This window comes from Labrus mixtus, chromosome 16 (assembly GCF_963584025.1).
Source record: "Labrus mixtus chromosome 16, fLabMix1.1, whole genome shotgun sequence".
In the NCBI taxonomy this organism is placed as follows: domain Eukaryota; kingdom Metazoa; phylum Chordata; class Actinopteri; order Labriformes; family Labridae; genus Labrus; species Labrus mixtus.
Genome location: NC_083627.1, coordinates 1494023 through 1516522, shown reverse-complemented (window position 1 = coordinate 1516522; position 22500 = coordinate 1494023). Strand labels below are relative to the sequence as shown.

Genomic DNA, 22500 nt, shown 5'->3' with positions numbered 1-22500 from the left:
TCATTTCAGAATCAGGCTTTGATTACGCTTCACTGCTCATGCTGCGTCAGAAAAAAGGTGAATAATGAAAAATAAAACCACCAAATCTCCAAATCACCTGGAGAAGTTGATCTTCTTTGTTTTTGAAACGCAGTATGTTTACTAACTCTGCATTTATTATCTTCAGTGTTGGTCAGTGGGATATTTGTTTGCAGGGGCGTCCAGAGAGGTAGCCAGGGGTGGCACGCGCCCCCCTAGAAATCTGACTGGCTACCCCAGGTGCCACCCCAAAAATTCCTAAACTGTGATTGGCTTTGCGCACTGGTCAGAGGCGGGACTTGTTAACTTTTTCTTCTTTTTCTCTTTTTTAAGAACTTTAAATCTTGACTTTGACTTAAATCTTCTTTTTGTGTCATTAATGATGAAATGATCTCACGTTATAAAGTAGTTACTTGTGTTGGTGTGCATCACACTTCAGTTTACCCCTGCACAGGTCAGCCTTTCACTGAATGTTTGATCGCCCCCTAAATGCTCTCTCTCTCTCTTTTTTTTCATGTGTGTCCTCTCTGTGACCGCTCCTCCTCACCAGGTAAGTCCAACAAACCCCTCCTCCCCCTCTGTTTGACTTTTTCTGTGGCTCAGAGCTTTGAAGGCTTCTGAAGATTCCTGTCACCCTGCACTTCATCACAGAGAACAGGAACCAGTTCTATTATTAGTCCTGCTTTTCTTAGCGTTGTTCGACAGGTAGGACACCTGTCACCTGGTTTATCATCTCCGATACACTGAGGATGTTTTCAGCTCTTTAGTCATGAGGAGCTTTAGCTTGTCAGTGTCTGAGTTAAAGAATCTCTGCTTGTTCTTCATTTTCTTTGCACACTATATTAATCCCACGAGGGGGAAATCACTTTCACACTCTGTCTCTGAGACATGCTGCACACTCACACAGATGCACAAACAAGATCCTATGGACACGCACTAATGGAGAGATGTCAGAGTCACGGCGCTGCACATGAGAGAGCGCCCGAGCAGCTGGAGGTTTGGTGCTCAAAAGGCTCCCTCTGCAAGTGACCTGGCACCTCTCCACCTACCAGACAACCCTGCAGACTGAGCTTCTGCCGCCCCAGTAGAGGGAGGCAGCTTTATCCCGATCGTTCTGTTAAAGAGCATGACTCGTCGATTGCACGTTCTTACTTTGAACAGCTTTTACACAAAAATAGCCTCTGCTTGAGCAACACTTCTGAGAATTGCTTAAACTGTATAATTGTCTTGAGATACGCTGCAGCTTCCTCACTGATGCCACTGCATCTGTTTGCTTTTAAAAGTTAAAGTCTTTTGTTTAAAGGTCACATATTATTATAAATCCTCTTCATCATGTTCCTCTAACTCTAACATGTGTCTCTAGTCCATCTACAAACCCCCCAATGATGAGAAAAGTCCATCCTCTCCGTCTTCTGCCTGCTCCACTTTTCAGAAAATGTGTGCTCAAACAGGCCGTTTGGAGATTTTCCCTTCATGACATCACAAAGGGCAGTCGCCCCTCCCCCAGGTGGGTGACACTCCCACAGCTAGGTGTTTGTTCTGCCCTCTGAGTCTGCCTTCTCACCGTAAACAATAGGACATGGAGCGAGAAAGCCCCAGACCACCAAGCCCTTCTAGAGAGGGGGCGTGGTCAGACACACCTCATTTACATATTTAAAGGTACAGACACAGAAACAGCCTGTTCTGAGCAGGGCTGAAATAGAGGGGTTTATAGACATGATCAAATACAGGATCAGAGTGGATTTAGAACAAGAAACTTCACACACATGTTTTGAGGAGCTCTGAGACTTATTTAAACCGGTTGAAGAGCACAAGCAGAGACAGTTTGAGGCTATTTTTGTGTGCATAGGCAGGCTTTGAGTGAACTCTTTATTCAGTTTGAAATCAATGAGACCTTACTCTTAAATAAAATGGAAGAATGTTTCCCTCTAAATGTCCCTGCACATGTCGACTCATGGCTGTCTGGTCCCGTCTGCTTCAGGTTGAAGTAGTGCTGTGTGTTGATAAATCTGTGGCGCTGTCCTTGGTGCTGAAGTAGCAGGAGTCACACACGCGCTGTTTTTTCCTTCAGCTCCTTTCACACAAAAACTCTTGACAATTTGTTTTTTTTAGATAATTCCAGGACATTTAGGAGCTGAATTTTTTCTTTCATAACAGCGGGAGCGTGTCCATGCCTGCCGTGCTTTCAAGACTTAAAGTTTTCTGATTGGTTTGAGTCTCTAAAGGCGACTGTTCCTGTTTTCACATCACTGCGACAGTAGAGCGCAGACATCGGAGGCGAGCAGTTATAAGAGTATGAAGCAGAGGAACTCATGCCCAAAATAATCAACGTCACCTCACTCGCTCGCTGTGAACGTTCCAGACTATCTCCAAAAAGTCCGCTTAAAGTCGGGTTTATAATAATAATAATAATAATAACTTTATTTCTATAGCACCTTTTAAAAACACAGGTTTACAAAGTGCTTTGACAAACAGCAAAAACAAGAACAAACTAAACCAAACACAGAAGAACAGAAACAACAGCAAGAACATAACAAATGTAAAATACTAAAAATAATTAAATACAATTCAACAGAAAAGAACCCAAAGTGCACGATACCCAACAGACATATATAACCCGACCATCACAAGAACCATCATAAGAACCATCACAAGAACCATCATAACAACCATCATAACAACCATCATAAGAACCATCACAAGAACCATCACAAGAACCATCATAAGAACCATCACAAGAACCATCATAAGAACCATCACAAGAACCATCATAAGAACCATCACAAGAACCATCACAAGAACCATCACAAGAACCATCATAAGAACCATCACAAGAACCATCACAAGAACCATCACAAGAACCATCATAAGAACCATCATAAGAACCATCACAAGAACCATCACAAGAACCATCACAAGAACCATCATAAGAACCATCACAAGAACCATCACAAGAACCATCATAAGAACCATCACAAGAACCATCACAAGAACCATCATAAGAACCATCATAAGAACCATCACAAGAACCATCACAAGAACCATCATCAGAACCATCACAAGAACCATCACAAGAACCATCATCAGAACCATCATAAGAACCATCACAAGAACCATCATCAGAACCATCATAAGAACCATCATAAGAACCCAGGAAACACAAGAACCATCATAAGAACCATCATAAGAACCATCACAAGAACCATCACAAGAACCATCATCAGAACCATCATAAGAACCATCATAAGAACCCAGGAAACACAAGAACCATCATAAGAACTATCATAAGAACCATCACAAGAACCATCATAAGAACCATCACAAGAACCATCACAAGAACCATCATAAGAACCATCACAAGAACCATCACAAGAACCATCATAAGAACCATCATAAGAACCATCATAAGAACCATCATAAGAACCCAACAACACGAGCTGAGACCAAGAGGAGCAAAGATTTAAAAAGATGTAAGAAACTAAAAGAGCTAAAAGCAAATAAAAAGAGAACAGCAATAAGAAGGTAAGAGCAGAAAAAGAAAAAGAAACAAGTGAATAAATTATCAAAAAAAACAATAATATTAATAAAAATAAAAAGTATATATACATATAAAACATAAATAGACAAAGTAAGTAAGATCAAAAATTACCAAGTTAAAACACAAGAGGAGTTAAAGTCTTTATATGTGATTTTTTGATCCAGCAGATGTCGCCCTTGAGCACCAGCATGAAACCAAAACAACTCGCGCTGCATTGTTGTGTTAGCATGCTAATGCTAGCGATCTTTATTATGCTCGTATCGTCACACTGCATGTAAATTTACCTGAAATGAGCGTGATCTAGAAACACAGTTAAGCAGTGAGTACAGTATGTTATTCTTCTTTTCTCTAGTCCCTCAATTAAACAACTTTTATACACGAGGGGAGGAGTCAGCCGGCCGTCCGGGCGATGTAAACAAAGTGAAGATAGGACTCTGAAAACTCTGAAAACATCACAGACAGTGGGACTCGGTGTTACACCCATTGTAGACAGTCATGACTCACAGAGTTATTTTCAGAGGATATACTTGATTTATATTATATTTAAGTGTGAAACATCACATAGAAAGACTTTAATGGTTTGACCGTTTGTGTTTTGCAGCCCTCCTGGAAGATGTTGGGCGGTTTCTCGGGGATGCAGTGTGTGAGGAGGGGGGAGTAGTCTTCATACTGCTTTTCTTTCAACATGCATACTTTTTTATTTTTCTTACTTTTAAGAGTTTAAAATATCCAAAAGCACCACAGGACCGTTGTAGTATGATTACGTGTGTGTGTGTGTGTGTGTGTGTGTGTGTGTGTGTGTGTGTGTGTGTGTGTGAGCAGCTGCGGTGTGTGACCTGATTAAAACACCTCAGAGCTCCTGTGAATAACAACTTTTTTTTGGAACAAGTGAAAAAAAAAAGCTTCCCCGTCTTTGTTGCTCGCTCCTTCAGAATGTAAAGAGGGGACAGCGGCGGCGATGGCATGACAGCGGCGATGGCTGCCAGCGCCGCTTTACTTCCCTTCACTGAGCTTTAACAGCTAATCTGCCAGATGGTGGGCTGAACGGGCGCCGAGATGGAGAAATTCCCAGGTTAACTTGTCTGAACACGACCCAAAAACAGGCAGCCAGCAGACAGCACACAGACAGGTGGGAGGCTTTACTGCGCCCTCGCTTCAGACGCCGCTGGGAACGCCAAAACAGAAAAAAAAAAAGTGTTTTGTGGTTAAACAGAAAGAAATGATCAACTGTTCCATCTAAGTGTCTCCTCGGCGGTGAGCGTCGGCTGTCTCTCTCTCTGTGAGTCTCCATCAGATTTAAACGTCTCTGTCAGCCTGAAGATTTGATTCTTTGAGATGAACGATTGATCGCGACAGGATTTGATTCTCGGTGTGAAAGCCGCCGCCGCCGGCTCCTCCCGTCCAGAGAGAAATAATCTGACATCGATCTGCTGAGTCCAAAATGAAGGATTTAGATTCCAGCCCTTCAGTGTTCACTCTCATCGATCGGCCGGGTGTCCATCTGCATTTTTAATTATCATGTCGTGCACTCTGCTGGGGAGGAGAACACGAGGAAGAGGTGCCCAGTGTTTGTTTTAGGCGGCTTGTCTCATACGGCTCAGGGGTTTATGAGACTAGAAGGTCAGAGAGTTTCCAAATCGATCAGGTGTTTGAAATTCGTCCTGTGAATTAAACCGAGCAGCGGGGTGAATGTTCATCGTTGTGTCACATGAAGTGAAGCTGTGTTTGTCTTTTCAAACGGGAAAGTTTGTTCACTCGTCGTCTTTTAGTGCAGCTGGAGGTGTGTGTGAGGAGTGTGTAGGTGTGTGTGTGTGAGGGTGAGGGTGTGAGGTGTTGGTTGTAGAATATTCCTTCTGATCTCTTCAGGGGGGGCGCAGAGGACGCTCTAATTCCAGAGAGAGGAGGGGGGGGACAGAGAGCGGATTAACCAACGGGAGAGAGCCCCTCTGTATGTGTGTGTGTGTGTGTGTGTGTGTGTGTGTGTGTGTGTGTGTGTGTGTGTGTGTGTGTGTGTGTGTGTGTGTGTGTGTGTGTGTGTGTGTGTGTGTGTGTGTGTGTGTGTGTGTGTGTGTGTGTGTGTGTGTGTGTGTGTGTGTGTGTGTGTGTGTGTGTGTGTGTGTGTGTGTGTGTCCTGCAGTGCTTTCAGATCTCTGTTAATCTGATTACCTGCTGGTTTAGACTGTGAGTCGCCGTCTCATCTCTGTCTCTTCCCTCCTTACTTCCTTCATGATTTCCTTTCCTCTGTCCTTTGTCCCTTCCGCTGTCCCCCCCCCCCCCCTCCTCTCTAGAGTCCATGCTCACACAGGTCACCATGTGGTGGACTCTGAAGCTTCAGTGTTTATCCAGCTCTGCATGGGTCTGTAAACCTTTCTGTGTTCTAACCTCTCTCCATTTTTCAAAAGCATCTCCAATATTGATCCTAGTTTGAGCACGTTTCTGCTCGTGGAGCTTATTAGAAACATGCAGAGGCTTTTTAGGTCGGGTACAATCACTTCTATCTGAACCACTTCTCTTGCCCGCTTCCATCACTGCAACACCTGTTGACCTGATAACTGCTCTCATATCTGGCAAACCGAGGGGCGTCCAAAACGGCCGTATGGGGGCGTGTCTTAAAAGCGCCTACCTTCTCTGGTCCAAACAAATCCAGAGCATTCAGGAGCAGAATCTAAAGTTAGAAGGAGGACATACTGACTGCTGCATTGTTGTCAGAGAAGCCAGCACTTCAACATGTTTCCTTAATGATCAGATAGTAAGATACCTTTATCATCTCACTCACAGCTCTCTACATACTCATCATGTAGTCATGTCTGCCTGGTTTAAAGTACCTTTTAGTCCAGTGTGTCAGGGAGGAGGTCTGATTGGATGTTTTTCACCGAGCTCCATGTTTCTGTATTCAGATCTGCAGCAGCTCTGCAGGAGAGACACACAACTCACTGTCACATGATCCTGTGTGTGTGTGTGTGTGTGTGTGTGTGTGTGTGTGTGTGTGTGTGTGTGTGTGTGTGTGTGTGTGTGTGTGTGTGTGTGTGTGTGTGTGTGTGTGTGTGTGTGTGTGTGTGTGTGTGTGTGTGTGTGTGTGTGTGTGTGTGTGCGTGTGCAGTGACAGTTAGGCAGGTAGTTATTATTCCTGCCTCGTCCCTACCTGCCGCCCATGTGTGCCTTTATTATGTTTGGGCCTCTGACTGTGTGTGTGTGTGTGTGTGTATGTGTGTGTGTGTGTGTTGATGGATGGCCCCACGCACACACACACACACACACACACACACACAGCGTAGCACTCTCGTGTGGCGAGCATTTCAGAGCTGGCGATGTGTCACACGTTATTGGAAGGACAAATTAATGGAGCTCAGATCTGATGTGTTCTCGGTTCCTCACTCGGCTGCTCTGGACTAAAGTCAATTTGTGCAGGAGTGAGTGTGTGTGTGTGAGTGTGTGTGTGTGTGTGTGAGTGTGTGTGTGTGTGAGTGTGTGTGTGTGTGTGTGAGTGTGTGTGTGTGTGTGTGAGTGTGTGTGTGTGTGTGTGTGTGTGTGTGTGTGTGGGGTAGTGAGTGTGAGCACATGAAGGATGCTGCTTCACAGTCCTCTCAGCTGTAAAAACACACAGTGTTCAGTTTGTTGATGATGATCTGTGCGCTGTCTCCACCTAACAAACCCCGACACAACACATTAAACACACTTTTCTGTTCTTCCCTTCATAAACTTTTAAACTTTGAATCACCACACACACTTTATTATCTTGTAAAAATGATCCACAGGAAAATTGGCAGGTAGATATTTATCTTTAAGTATGTTTGGACAGTTTAAAGGCAGGGTTGGTCATTTTCTATTGATTGATTGATTATATGATTTTGAAAGTAGCATTCCCTCAGTGCTCCGTCTGCACCCACCACCTCCCCTCTGTGCTCCCTCATAAGCCACGCCCCCTCACTTACATGCAGAATGACCTCTTGCTCCTCACGGGTTCAGATCCAAACAAACCTCAACAGAAACATCTTTCTCAATAAATCAGTCGCTGTGAGAGGGAAACGTTTGGATAAATGTTTTTTAAAATATCGATAGCTTAGTGGTTTGTGTGACTCTCTCTGCAAAGCTTTGAATTTAGGAATAAAGTTGTGCAGATGATGAATCATTTAAATGATGAAAGATGAACTGTGTTTCTTTTATCAATTTAATAATCTCCCAGAGAAATCAGCGGCCGAGCTCTGCAGGTTTAAATCTAATCAACAATCTGTGCAGCGCTTAGAGACGACCTGAAACACGATGAACCTCCTCAAACCAGCCACAAATCATTTTCTCTAGACAGCTAAATGAGTCAGACACAAACACACTCACACAGACACAAACACACACACACACTCAAACACACACACACGGTCACATTCAGCGTCTTGTCGATCGGTCTTTGTTAGAGCTGCCGTTCCCTCAGCTTGTTAGTCTGAGAGATGTCACCCAGCAGGAAATGTCACGCTGTGAGATTGTGTGTGTGTGTCTGTACCTGTGTGTGTGTGTGTTTGTTCTACGATGCCCCAAACACACAGCTACACAAAATAAATTAATTCATAAATAAAAAATGTTGACAAGCTGGAGGGACTCAGGTAACACAGAAGGAAGTGTGTGTGTGTGTGTGTGTGTGTGTGTGTGTGTGTGTGTGTGTGTGTGTGTGTGTGTGTGTGTGTGTGTGTGTGTGTGTGTGTGTGTGTGTGTGTGTGTGTGTGTGTGTGTGTGTGTGTGGGGGGGGGGGGGTTGTGTGTGTGTGTGTGCGTGCTAGTGCATGTATGTGTGTTATCTTAGGAATCAGTTTTCGATACAGTAGATTGTTAGATTAGATGTTGGAGATTGTTGTCCAGCTGGTCAGTTCAGGTTTGATAATCTGATTAAAAAAAACTCATTTTTTTCCAGCATTGATCTTCATTCTGTTCAAACTTTGTGTCGGGTTCATAGTAAAAAAATCAGAGAACGTCATGGTACGATGTGTTTAGTAAAATCATCTATCTGTTGGAAAACTTTTTTATGTTTTCGTCATTCTATTTCTAAAGCAGAGTATCAAACTTGTTCTCAGGATTGGCTTAAACGCAATCTGGTTTTTGACCAAAGTTGAATGTTTGATTTCTCCAGGGTTCATGCATTTCCGTTTTGTTTCTTGCTTTGGACGAGGGCTGATTAAAAAAATCGGTTCATCAATGCATTGCAGTATATTTGTTCCGCTTCAATATCGAGTTAGAAAATCCTGAAACCGACTATTTCCACTGTAATGAAACCCCAGTCCTGCGGGGGGCAGTGTGGGTGCTGCCACACTTTGATTAGCGCTGCACAGCGGCCCCACTTGACTAAAAAACGTCTCTAAAATACATTTTGAAGTCAGTTTGTTCTAAAACAAGCCCAAATTTGGCCACACTTAAATTAAAAACTGAACCAAAACGAAAACATTTTAACATTCTGATGTTATGAATTAGGGCTGTCAAACGATAACAGTTTTTAATTGAGAAAAGTTAATCTTGATCAATCCAATATTAATCGCATGATTTAAATTCCATCATTTTGCATTTAAAAAATAAAAAATGTTGGGCTTTTGTTTTGAATTTTTGTACCGTCTAAAACTGAGAGTACATAACTTACTGTTTGAATTCAACCATGCTTTTATTTTTAGATAAAGAAAGGACCTTCTTGCTGTCAGAATGTGTGCGTCTCATTGAGGTCAAAGAATGTGTATCATTTCTGTTTTTATTAGATTGTTAGTCATTATTCCCAAAAGAAGACACATCCATATTCCTGTCAGAGTTTGAACACCTGCTGAGTGGTTTAGTACCTGATACTTTTGGGATTTGGTTCCATTCTGAAGTCATTTGAAGCGTGACGGGTTCCTCTCTTGTCCTAAGCAGATCGTCTGCTTCCTGCTCACAGATTGAGCCTGAGTGTCGTCCTCCCGTCGTCTGAAGCAGCAGAGACATGATTTACCAGGCTGTGAGACTTCTGAAAGAGCAGCTTTTTTTAGCTTTTCTTTAGCTCTGCCTCGGTGTGTTTCTGAATCAGTCGGCCTGTCTGCGAGCTGCAGGATGGCCGACGGAGGAAAATTGGCCACTTCAGCTCTGTGAAAATCTCCCGGGCCTGCTGTCTGTTATTTAAGATGATAGGATACAACCAGGCTCTGTTTAGCACAGTGGTGATGTGAGAAGGAACACCTGAGCTGAACCGACTGCTGCTGTCACCAAACGTTTTACTGCAGTTTGACAAAACACCCGTCTTCAAATCCACGGCTCCTTTATATAACTCTAATAGTCTTTTATGAAGTGGGACATCCATACTATTTCTCCATGTCTCCAGCCTGCAGGGACACTTTCTACACATGTGTTTGTGTCAGTTAAATGGCTTCTGAATTGTCTGTTTTAAGATCCAGACGTACATATCATGACGGCCACCAGATGCAGAGTGTTAAAATGTGTTTCAGACATTCAGGGTCTTTGATTAGTTGCATTACAATTGTGCAAAGTTAGAAAATATATTTCGGTCAATTAAGACCTTCTTTGGAGTTTTTTTAAATTTTCTTTAGGGAGGTTTGACCTCCTCTGCCAAGCCAAGAGGCCTGTCAGTACATCAAGCAGATTAAACAAACATCTGAGCATCATAGAAAGTGGTAGATTTTATTTGAATAAAGAAATAGCGGCAAGTCGATTTGACATATTATATAAGAAATATTTTGCTTTTGTGACAACGTGTCCAGTCTGGCAGAAGTGTGTTAGGAGGGGGGAGGGGATCGTCTTCCTAACTGTTGTGCCCAAATTTAAATCATTATGGTTTCTAATTGTATAGTCATTTAAATAGACGATAAAACATTGCATATAACTGGTGAAACTTAATTTAATCTTCATCACGAAGAATATAATATATCACAGAAATTCAACATCTCACAATGTGTCTTTTTCCCGACCTCATTCAGAGTTTTCTAAAAGCTCACCTCTCAGAATCAATGGCAAAAATCAAACCTGAAGTGTTTAAGCTTGTTGTTGTTTTCTTCTCAGGTTTTGGTTCCAGCAGCCGAAAAAGTGTAAAAGCAGATTCTCAGTTATTCCCCTGAGCTTTGTGTGGAAATGAAGTCGCTCAGTTGTTCCAATTCCTCAAACTGAAATGTGTCACATCACCTCACGGTGTTGCCAGCTGAAGGGTTTGTGTTAGTCATCATCAAAATGTCTGTTAACGGTTTACAGAGAGGGAGAGGGGGGGTGGGGGGGTGTGGGGGGGGGTATTCTGAACACCTCACACCTGCTCCCTCGTCGGTCTTCACCTGCCTGTCCCTCAGTTTGTCTCTCCTAACATAAAGGTTGAAAATAACTCTTTATAACTGAGCCTGCGTTAGCCTTTTAAGTACTTCCTGGAGAGATGTAATTGGTAAGGGAAGGAGGTGAGAGACGTCTCCATGGAAACCAGCATCCAAGGAGCTCAATGGGTATGAGACGAGGGACCTGCAAACCCATTTGATGTTTTTTCAGACAAAACGAGAAGTGTAGTATGCGAAAAGACACTTTTTTCTGTTTTTAGTTTGTTTTAAAAATTACCCAACACAGGGGTCTTCATTTAGTTAGGTGTGTGTGTGTGTGTGTGTGTGTGTGTGTGTGTGTGTGTGTGTGTGCTTCATATATTGACAAGACAGAGGTCCCCAATTGGTCAGTAAGGACTGATAGTCCTCTGTTGGTACCACAGGACAGCAGGCATTTGTGTATATGTGGGCTTCATTAAATGACCAGAGACAGAGGTCCTCATTTTGTCAGTATAAAGTGATCGTCCTCTGTTGGTACTACAGGATGGTATATGTGTGTGTGTTGACTTCCTTTTTGTGATGAGTGAATGTCCTTCAAAGTTTTAGTTGCAGCTATAAAGAAGGAAGAAAATATTCAACAAGCAACAACTTATTGGAAAAAACATTTCCTAAAAATGCCAAAAAAAAAACATTAAGTGAACATTATTTTGAGGATAAGTACAATTAGATCACATAAATGTTTTAAGAGAAAGGAAAACGTTGTGTATTTCATGAATCAGCCAGTATCATATATTCAATAAAACTTCAATATTTAGAAGCTTTCTAAACGGGAATATCTTTTCAAAGACAACACTTTATGCATCCTCCTGCTAAAGCGCCATCTGTGGACACATGCCCTGTATTGCATGCTATTTTGTCCCTCGTAGGTAAGCCTCTGCAGCGTCTCCCTGTAGTCGCACTGATGGATAAGAACGACCCTGCTGCACCTTTGAATGTCCAATTTCACCCAAAAAAAGCTCCCAGACACTTCAGTTGACGAGCCATATCCACTTTGTGACATCAAACATTTCATTTTTTCACCATCCTCTTTAGCGCTTTAGCTTCATTTAGTCTTCAACCTCTAAGAAGTTGTTTCCGTGGTGAAGTTAAAGTTGTAACCATCGTTGTATGTGTGTCTTTGTATATATTTATATAAACATGTCATAGTGCTCCATTTTTGTCCGAAATTTAGAATAACCCTCAAAAATAATCAAAACGTTTCATCTTTTGGTATTGTTCTTCACAGCTCTGGTGTTAAAATTAAAGCTGTTAATCTGTAAATGCGAACGTCAGTGGTTATACTTCATACCTTCCCCCGTTCATATAGATGCATGAACACAGAGGACAGAAGTGCACAGTCATTCCCATAATCCCACAGACGCTCACAGGATTACACACAGAAGGTCAGAGAACAGATACAAACACCAACTTGCACAAAAAATGTACGTTTCCGATTTGTCTCTGCACACTGCCAATGAAACCCAATCCCTACTCACACCCACACACACGATCCATCGAGTGTAATCCTGTCATGTCCAATCTTCTTTTTCATTCAGGACTAACGGTCTGAAATCTCTCTAGCGCCCCCTGTAGGCAGAATGTTAAATGTCGTCTCCTATCAGGCGAGGGCACTTGTTCTTTGGTGTCGTAGTGTATGCAGCAGAACAGCAGAGTTCACAGTCTGTATAGAAAACAAACCATATGATGTATTTTTGTAGACCCTGAAGTATCATCTCCACGGGGTCTAACCAGAATCCTCCTCTGGGATGTTTTCATTGGATTTTGGATCATTTCAGAAAATAATCTCTGTGTTAAACACACGTTTCTGAAGCGTAGGCGTTTTGTTCAGCAGGATAATCTTCACAGATGAACGCCATTTTTATGATGTTTGAAGCGTTAATGCGGCCGACAGAAGTAAAAAGCTAACGTTATGCTAAAGCTAACTACACCACGGTCGGATGATTGTGACGTCACTAGCGTTCAGCTTCAGACGATCTCCGATAAACTAATCCACGTAGCTTAATAAATAGTTTACTAACATAATATTCACCTTAACCTAAAGATTAAACCTACAGGAGACATCTCCGACTAGTGAGAGAGTTCCCGCCCTCTGTGTCCGGCGTGATGACGTTTAATGTCCCCGACGACCGCTGTAGTCACATTTAGCCGCTTGTTAGCAACCGCCTTTTTAAAGACGAGTAAAAACTTCAAACTTCACAAGTGGAGGTTTTACCTAACGTAGTTTATGTGGTCTAACAAAACACCAACATCTCTTCAGCTTGTCTTAACCACAGACCTTATTTCAGGAGTCTAACCACAAACACATTCAAAATCCCCGTTGACTTTTAGACGTTAGACCCCATGGCGCTCAAATGCTAACTTACTTCCTGGTTTTAGGACTCATTCCTGTGGCGCTCTATTGTACATGGATTTTAGTCTCTGTGATGTCATCATTGGTTTCTGAAGAGGAGTTATGAAGCCAACGACCTCCTCAGTGAATTCATCTAATTACTGTCAGGTTGTTCCTGTCGTCGTATCAGATGGCGTCATTGTTGTTAACTCTGCTGGTTAATGTAATGCTGTTGTTGATGTCTGTTATTATTTAAGGAGATCTTTAGGATGATTTTTCCATCCTGTCGTGCTCAGGTTGCGTCTTCTTGGCGTCTGTCAGCTGAGGTCCCCTGTGCAGAGAGTGAAGAATGAGGGACAGATGGAGGAGACGCTCGGCTGCTGTGGTTCAGTCCTGCTGGAAACTGATCAAATCAGAGGGTTTAGTGGCAGATTAGAAACCCGCTGGAGGCCGAGCTGTTATCAGTTAGTCACTGTTATTATTTATCACAGCGAGCGTCGGTGAAATAAAACAGTCTGTACAGCTGAGAGCGCACGGGGACAGCCTGTTCTGTTTGTCCAACTCTTTAAAACAAACATCATTCTGTGTCCCACGGAGCTGACAACAAGCTTTAATGTGCAAAACATTTCAGTTCATACATTTTAGATTCATAGATCCTCTATAATGGCATGATGAAATATACAGCAACGTTTTTATTAGCTGCACAAAAACTTATAAACACTACAAACACACAAAACTTATAACTTATAAAAACAAAGTGAGACGCCAAAACGACTCGAGAAACATCAGAACTTGCCGACCTTTGAAATTGAACAGACCACTGCTGCTCTCTCTCTCTTTCACTCTCGCGTCAGCTCTTGGTTTCAATCTGAAGTTCTTGTACCCTTCCATACCATCAGCTAGTGTTGTAGTCAAGACCAAGACAAGTCAAAGTCATTTAATTTAGGGATCGAGACTGAGTCAAGACCAAGGCAGGGTGAGATCGAGACAAGACCAAGACCATAAATCATCATCTTGTGTTTAGGGGGCGTGTCACTCACTTAAACCGTAACAGCGGGAAGGTTACATCTGTAAACTCAAACTATGAATAAATTGAACTTCTTTGTTCTGTTAGAAAGAGGCGTTTTCCTTCTAATCTCAGTAAATAATGTGAAAATAGCCGATCAGTGGTGGTCTTGATTTAAAATCCGGAGTCCGCCCAGTCTGAGACCGAGACAAGAACGAGTACAAATGCTTTCGATTTTGAGTTGAGAGATCTAGACCTTCCACAAGTGGTCTTTAGACCAAGCTGGGTTTAGAGTACTCCAACACTCTTAAAATATCAGCGATAGTATCTGTTAAATCACAGGGTATCACAAAGTATTTAACAGTATTAAAGTATGGAGATTTAAAAACGTTAAAGTCAAACTGAACAATCCTGATGTGCGCTGGATTACTCCGATCCAGAAAGCTTTCTGTTCCTGCTCTAGCTGCACTCCAGATGAGTAGCACAGAACACACATCGATCCTCAAATAAATGATTTATAATTATGTTTTAATTCAACCTCATTTAAATGAAATCCTAGTTGAGGTTGTGTTTTTTTTTTAACTTTTCATGAGACTGAAAACTGCTCAATTGTTGCAGGAAATCTATCATCAGGATCAACGGCTCATACTTTCCCTCATTGACATTCTCAACCTCTAAACTAAATCTCCCAGCATGCATCACTCTGCCTGTGCCCCTCTTCCTGACCATCTGTCAGTGTCCATGCTACGATGAAGTGAAGGACAAAAAGTTCACACCAGTTTCCTGCTCTTTAGCTCCTCTGCCAATCGTAACGCAGTAGTCTTTGTCAGCCAATCCCGTGCCAGGCGTCCGCCCTCCCCTCCCCTCCCCCGACGGCTTTAAGCCGCTGTCACAGGCATCAGTTGACCTCTCTGACCCTGAACCCTCGACTCGACGCCGCAGAGAGGAGGTCTGACCTAGTTTGAGCGTGGTCTGCTCTGAACCTCGACAAACAGGGGTGTGTTCTCCAGTCGACTCTGACCTTTGACCTCCAGGCAGCAGGGTGACGCACCAATTAAGTGCATGTTGTTTGTTGTTGGCAAAACTTTTCTTCCAGCTGTGACCGCTTAAAGCTCGGACAATCGGTCACTCTCTCCTCCCGTCTGTATTTAAGAGATACTCCGGTGGATGTCCTGCTTCTCCTCCAAACTCTGACGTCAACAAACAAAGTGGTTCGAGGACTGTTGGCGCTTTTTTACTCAAAAATAAGAGAGAGTGAAAAGATGGAATCCAGACAGCTTTATCTGAGGAGGAGGGAGAAAGTTCTGAAAATACTAAGTTTAATAATATTCACATTCAGGTTTATTGATGTAGAGAAACAGGATGATGCCGTTAATTTATTATTCCATCCAAATCTGATCGCCATGGTGACGGAGAACGACAAAGAAACACATGAAGACGGTCCTAACTTTACAAGTTCTTGGTGATTCAGTGGAGGACGGATACAGAGAGGTTTTGTTATGATTTACAATTTTATACTTTCAGCTTACAGGAATAGAAATATGTGAAGAGGAGGAGGACGGATGATGTGATTTACAACATGTTCCTCAGCAGGTCGCTGTCATGAAACAGAGAGAGGGATGGAGGTACGAGAGAGGGAGGAAGATGAAGATGAGGGTTAATGGATGGAGGAAAGAGATTGAGTCTTTTCAAAGGGATGATGTAAGACTCTTCTGTGGGGGAAGAGACGTCCGATCGATATGAAGACAGAATGAGAACAGGAGTAGAAGATACAGAAAAATAAACACAACATGAACGAAAGGAAAGATGGAGGAAAGATGGAGTGTCTTTTGAAAACAAGACGTTGGTCGGGTCCTTGTTTTGGGTTCTTCTGCACGTGTCAAAGCACTTTGTAAACCCTTGTTTTTAAAGAGGAGGACAAAGTAAAGAGAGAAAAGAGAGAGTTACTGGTTCGACCTGAGCAGAGTAAGGAGAAAAAGAGGAAGAAGAAGAAGAAGAGGAGTGTGTGGTTTATTGGACCGATGAAGAGGCTGTGGTCGACCTTCATTCAAAGTTTAACCGATAGTCGACCGATAGAAGACCGATAGAAGACGATCCATTTTAGAACGATCCTCAGCTGCTCAGACGAGAGAGTGACAGAGAGACGTTCATTAGAGGAAGAATAATGTGGAAAAGAGGAGGAGGAGGAGGAGGAGGAGGAGAGGGTTCATGACCTGACGAGGATGGCGCTCGTTAACCTAGCTCTGCGTTGCCATGGTGACGGGGGAGCAAGGCTGAGGGATGGATTGAGGGTTACAGCACAGAGACCTTTCTCCTCAGTCTGATTGGTCGTTGAATGATCCCCTCATCGATCGACACTGAGGTGGAGCGCGGCGTCCTAACGACGTGAATCCTCTCCTCTGATTCTCGATCCTCTGCGTGTTCTCTGAAACAATCGATCACTTCATCTCGACGATTCGTCATCACTGTAGTCGATCAGCTGAATATGTCATCATCATCATCGCAAAAACAAAGATTCACAACAAACACACTGAAAAGTGAGAATTCAATAAGAAACATCAAAGATGCTGCGTTCAGGTGCTCCTCGGATGGCCCCGGTTTTGGAGTATGGGAAGTCGTTCTTCTGACTTCAGTGAGTTCCTGTGGAAACTCGGATTGTTGCTACAACAAACAACAAACAACAAACGACGATACCTGACCCTTCAGTCAAGGTGCAACGCTGATAAATACTGAAATATCTCTGCATAGCTAACGTACCTGACGTTCTTATGACGGGTTAAATACCAAACGGATGTTAATACATAACTTCTCGAACTAGTCTATGTCAGCCGATGCTAATATTACATTTGAGCTACAAGTTTGTGTCAAATATGAGAATTAATAAAAAGTTTCTTACCATGAACAAAACATCGCTTGTTGATGTGTTGATGACAAATATGACGTCAAACCGACAAGTCGGGCACCCAAGTTTGTTTTTTTTACTTGAGCAAACGTTCATGTGCATTTTCCAACTTGGAAACTGTGTCTGACACAACATGAATGCAGCGATGATGTAAACAATGTGCCCCTCAGGTGAAGCTAAGCTAACTATCCGCTAAGCTAGCTATCCGCTACGCTCCGATTAACTGGTGCAAGTTGAGGCGTGTTCTATACTTTTTTTATAGTTTTTTTAATTTAATTTAATTTAATTATTTTATTTTATTTATTTTGTTTTACTTATTTTTATTTATTTTTATTTTTTGCATTGTTAAGGGGAGCTTGGAACACAAAAATTGAATTGCCAGCTATGACTGCTTTGCCTGTTATGTTGTGCATTTGACTTATAAAGATAACTTGAACTTGAACTTGTGTTGGATGGCGTAGTCATGATCCAGCTTCTTTAACCGATGCACATGTTGATGATTGTTGAACCTCCACAGATGTTTCCAGATGATGGAGGAACATGGGAGTGTGTCGATGTGGTTTCAGTGATCTTTAGTGGATGATGAAGCTCATCATGACTCGTTCAGGTCCCTTTAAGTCCACTTCAGTCGCCTCTGCTGCCGCTCACTTTACCAACTTTGTGTTTTTATTCACTGTCGTCGTGTTTGGTTGTTATTATTTATCACTTGTGTCGTTATTGAGAACGCCCCGGCAGCACAAACTCTGTGTTCCTGCTCACAAAGCTGGAGTCTGAATTTGAAAGATTACATAAAGTTAGAATGAGGCTGAAGGAGAAAAGAGAAGAGGACGGACGGTGACTCTGAAAACACGGAGATGTCAGTGTGGTGATAAAAGGAAAGCAGAGAGAGAGAGAGAGAGAGGGAGGGAGGGAGAGAGAGAGAGAGACAGAGAGAGAGAGAGAGAGACAGAGAGAGAGATATAGAGGGAGAGACAGAGAGAGAGAGAGACAGAGAGAGAGATAGAGAGAGAGAGAGAGAGAGAGAGAGAGAGAGAGAGAGAGGGAGAGAGAGACTGTCACGGGGGATTAACCTCTGAAAACGATGACAGGAGGGATTAGTTTTGGGACGGGATCAGATTTGAGTTTTTGAGAGGTTTAATATGTTGAATGACGTGTAATGAAATGGGAACAGAGGGATCAACGGAAACAAAATCAAATCTGTACAACACCATCACCACGTTACCGCGGAAACCATCAACTACAGGGCCAATCGGAGGGTCCGATCGTTGCCGTGAGGATCATCGGTCATGATAAAGTTAAAGTCTTGTTGGATGAGCCGGAGGTTTAAAGAGAGGAATAAAAGAACGATAACGAGATTTTAAAAGTGAAATGAGACGTTCAAAGACTCAAAACTCAGTCGTTTTTTCTGTCGCTGCAGGAAGACACAGCGGAGGCTAAACATAAAAAAAGTGTTATAAAAGAAGAGGAGGGTCGGTGCAGACGAGGCTCTTTAAGGTGTTTTTAGTAGATTTTGGTTTGTTGATGAGAATGTGAATCTACGAGCTGCACTTTCCCAACTTCACTTTCTCTTCCTTCCTTTCTTCCTACCCCTATCTTTCCTTCCTCCCTCCAATCCTTCCTTCCTTCCTTCCATCCTCCCACCTTTCCTTCCTTCCTCCCTCCGATCTTTCTTTCCTTCCTTCCTTCCTTCCTACCGTCCTTCCTCCCATCCTCCCATCCATCTTTCCTTCTTCCCTCCCATCTAACCTTCCTTCCTCCCATCTTTCCTTCTTCCCTCCCATCTAACCTTCCTTCCTCCCATCTTTCCTTCCTCCCTCCCATCTTTCCTTCCTTCCTCCCGTCCTTCCTCTCATCCTTCCTTCTTCCCTCCCACCTAACCTTCCTGCCTCCCATCTTACCTTCCTTCCTCCCATCTTTCCTTCTTCCCTCCCACCTAATCTTCCTTCCTCCCATTTTTCCTTCTTCCCTCCCATCTAACTGTCCTTCCTCCCATCTTTCCTTCCTTCCTCCCATCTTTCCTTCTTCCCTCCCACCTAACCTTCCTTCCTCCCATCTTTCCTTCTTCCCTCCCATCTAACTGTCCTTCCTCCCATCTTTCCTTCTTCCCTCCCATCTAACTGTCCTCCCTCCCATCTTTCCTTCCTCCCTCCCATCTTTCCTTCTTCCCTCCCACCTAACCTTCCTTCCTCCCATCTTTCCTTCTTCCCTCCCATCTAACTGTCCTTCCTCCCATCTTTCCTTCTTCCCTCCCATCTAACTGTCCTTCCTCCCATCTTTCCTTCTTCCCTCCCATCTTTCCTTCCTTCCTCCCATCTTTCCTTCCTCCCTCCCATCTTTCCTTCTTCCCTCCCATTTTTTCTTCCTTCCTCCCGTCCTTCCTCTCATCCTTCCTTCTTCCCTCCCACCTAACCTTCCTGCCTCCCATCTTACCTTCCGTCCTCCCATCTTTCCTTCTTCCCTCCCACCTAACCTTCCTTCCTCCCATCTTTCCTTCTTCCCTCCCATCTTTCCTTCCTTCCTCCCATCTTTCCTTCCTCCCTCCCATCTTACCTTCCTCCCTCACATCTTTCCTTCCTTCCTCCCGTCCTTCCTCCCATCCTTCCTTCCTTTCTTCCTACCTCCCATCTTACCTTCCTTCCTCCCATCTTTCCTTCTTCCCTCCCATTTTACCTTCCTCCCTCCCATCTTACCTTCCTTCCTCCCATCTTTCCTTCTTCCCTTCCATCTTACCTTCCTCCCTCCCATCTTTCCTTCCTTCCTCCCATCCTTCCTTTCTTCCTTCCTCCCATCCTTCCTTTCTTCCTTCCTCCCATCCTTCCTTCCTTTGTTCCTCCATCCCATCTTTCCTGTCCTTCCTCCCATCCTTCCTTCCTTTCTTCCTTCCTCCCATCTGTTGGGAGGAAGGAAAACTGTTGTTTTACATGCAGAGTGAGATGCTGCACTCTGATTGGCTCCCTCGTGGTGATGATACCCGTCCGTACAGGAGTGAATAACCACATCTCTCGCAGTCGGCACGCCGTGTGTCGACCCCTGAGCCTCTGTGCTGCTCTGCATTCTCCCATGATCCTCCTCCCTGTGACCTCGTTAAGGCACGCCGCCTCTAATTGGACGCTGCTGGTCTAAATGGCTCCTGTTAGCGTCGGCGAAGGTTAACTCATGCAAAACTCCCTGACACCGCCGCGCTAACAAGCCCGAGCAGTTAGCGTTGGAGAGCAGGAAGAGGAGGCGGATGTTGACAGGAAACAGCTGTGACTGAACCTTCTTCTTCACGTTCTTTGACATGTAGGGACGTTTAATTTCCCCCACCCTCTGCGTGTTAATCTCATGTTGGCGTGTTGCTCCTCCGTCTTGGCTCGCCGCGTTTTTCTTTGAATGAAATCAGTCGGAGCGATCGGCTGCGGGCCAGAAGAACAGCTGATTAGATTTCAGTCTGTTCTGGATTCCTGCCACCAGCCCGGCTCTAAAACCTTCAGAGACTCTGAATCCAAACCTGCGGCTGGAGAAATCCAATTATCCCGTTCAGCAACAAGAAGCTCGTCTTTGTTCCAGCCACGCAGCTTCCTTTTTAATCTCATCAGAGCATCCTGATGGAATTAGACGGAAAAATCCCCCCTGAAATTCAAACTGGCTGATGTGCACAAACATGAGACTTAATGTTTTATTTATGGACGGATAAAAAGGATCCGACGGAAATATGACACATGAAACCGCTCACTCACACTTCCTCACAAATCAGAGTTCAAAATCTAACGCTGGGTTGAAGACGCTGAGCCTGAAGGGACCGGGAGGTCGCTGGTTCAAGTCAAGGGCCTCGTATTAAATCCTGAGGTTCCACATTTCAGATCTTCTTTGTGTTCCTTGAATGCATCACTTGCTTTAAATCTTTATTCCTCCAAAAGCCAAAAAATGATTTTCTTGAAAACCTGACCTGTGTTTTTTTTTGTGTGTTTTCTGCAGGACGTCTGAGGGGGTCCACCCCCGCCTCCTGACTTCCTGTTTACTTCCTGGACCACAGTAAGGACTTCCTGCAGCTGAAGGAGGGTTCACCTGTCCGTCACAGCAGATTTTTCCTCTGTAAGTTTCTTTCACTTGATTTAAAGTGGAAAAGTTGAACTCGTCCAATGAGGCGTCTCTGCTGGTCAACGTGTGTGTGTGTGTGTGTGTCTGTGTGTCTGTGTGTCTGTGTGTGTGTGTGTGTGTGTGTGTGTGTGTGTGTGTGTGTGTGTGTGTGTGTGTGTGTGTGTGTGTGTGTGTGTGTGTGTGTGTGTGTGTGTGTGTGTGTGTGTGTGTGTGTGTGTGTGTGTGTGTGTGCGTGCGTGTTAAAAGTCCAGTTAGCATCATTAGCACCAGCGCTAGTTTGGTTACGTCATGAGTTTCTGAACGTCTTGACTCTGGACGGAGTTTTACTGATGGAGCGTTTTCAGTGATCTAAAACGCCGTTTGCATAGGAAAGACTAAAACGCACATAAGAGCGACGTTTACAAAAACACCCGCCTACGAGTGGACGAGGTCTGAATCTGTCACGGATTAATCTCCAGGTAGAAAACACACACACACACACACACACACACACACACACAGTGTAACCAAGCAGAATGGTGTAGCTGTTGCCATGGAAACTGGATGATGGGATGTCGTTAAGCTGACAAAATGACCATTATGGATCAAGACAGAAGAGAGACAGAAGTTGGGAAAGAAAATAGAAAAGGAGGTTCAGAAGCTGAACAGACTGAAGGAAGGAGGAAAGGAAGGAAGAAAGGGAGGAAGGAAAGGAGAAAGGAAGGGAGAAAAGATGGAAGGAAGGATGGAAAGATGGGAGGAAGGTAAGATGGGAGGGAGGAAGAAAGGAAGGAAGGAAGAGAGGATGGGAGGAAGGATGGGAGGAAGGAAAGAAAGATGGGAGGGAGGAAGGGAAGATGGGAGGGAAGAAGGAAAGATGGGAGGGAGGAAGGAAAGATGGGAGGGAAGAAGGAAAGATGGGAGGGAGGAAGGAAAGATGGGAGGGAGGAAGGAAAGATGGGAAGGAAGAAGGAAAGATGGGAGGAAGGAAGGTAAGATGGGAGGAAGGAAGGTAAGATGGGAGGGAAGAAGGAAAGATGGGAGGAAGGAAGGGAAGATGGGAGGGAAGAAGGAAAGATGGGAGGGAAGAAGGACTCTTTGCTCTCTTCCTGTAATCTGCACTGATTTGTCTTCATTAACCTCCATTCATCCGCATGTTTTTGTCTGTACACACACACAGACACACACACACACACACAGACACACACACACACACACAGACACACACACACACACACACACACAGACACACACACACACACACACACACACAGAGACTCACACACACACACACACACACAGACACACACAGACACACACACACACACACACACAC

At 43.8% G+C, this 22500-nt stretch overlaps 1 protein-coding gene and 1 pseudogene across 3 annotated transcripts in view; one reads left to right on the top strand and one right to left on the bottom strand.

Annotated features, from left to right (window-relative positions):
- LOC132991057 (semaphorin-6D-like) overlaps nucleotides 1–22500 on the top strand; it is a 130207-nt gene that overhangs the window by 51480 nt on the left and 56227 nt on the right. For all 3 annotated transcript variants that reach the window (XM_061059637.1, XM_061059636.1, XM_061059634.1), the window contains one exon: nucleotides 21063–21179. The gene's annotated coding sequence lies outside the window, so the exon portion shown is untranslated. The remainder of the gene's footprint in view (nucleotides 1–21062; nucleotides 21180–22500) is intronic.
- The window catches only part of LOC132991488 (octapeptide-repeat protein T2-like), a 38888-nt pseudogene that overhangs the window by 12750 nt on the left and 3638 nt on the right, over nucleotides 1–22500 (bottom strand).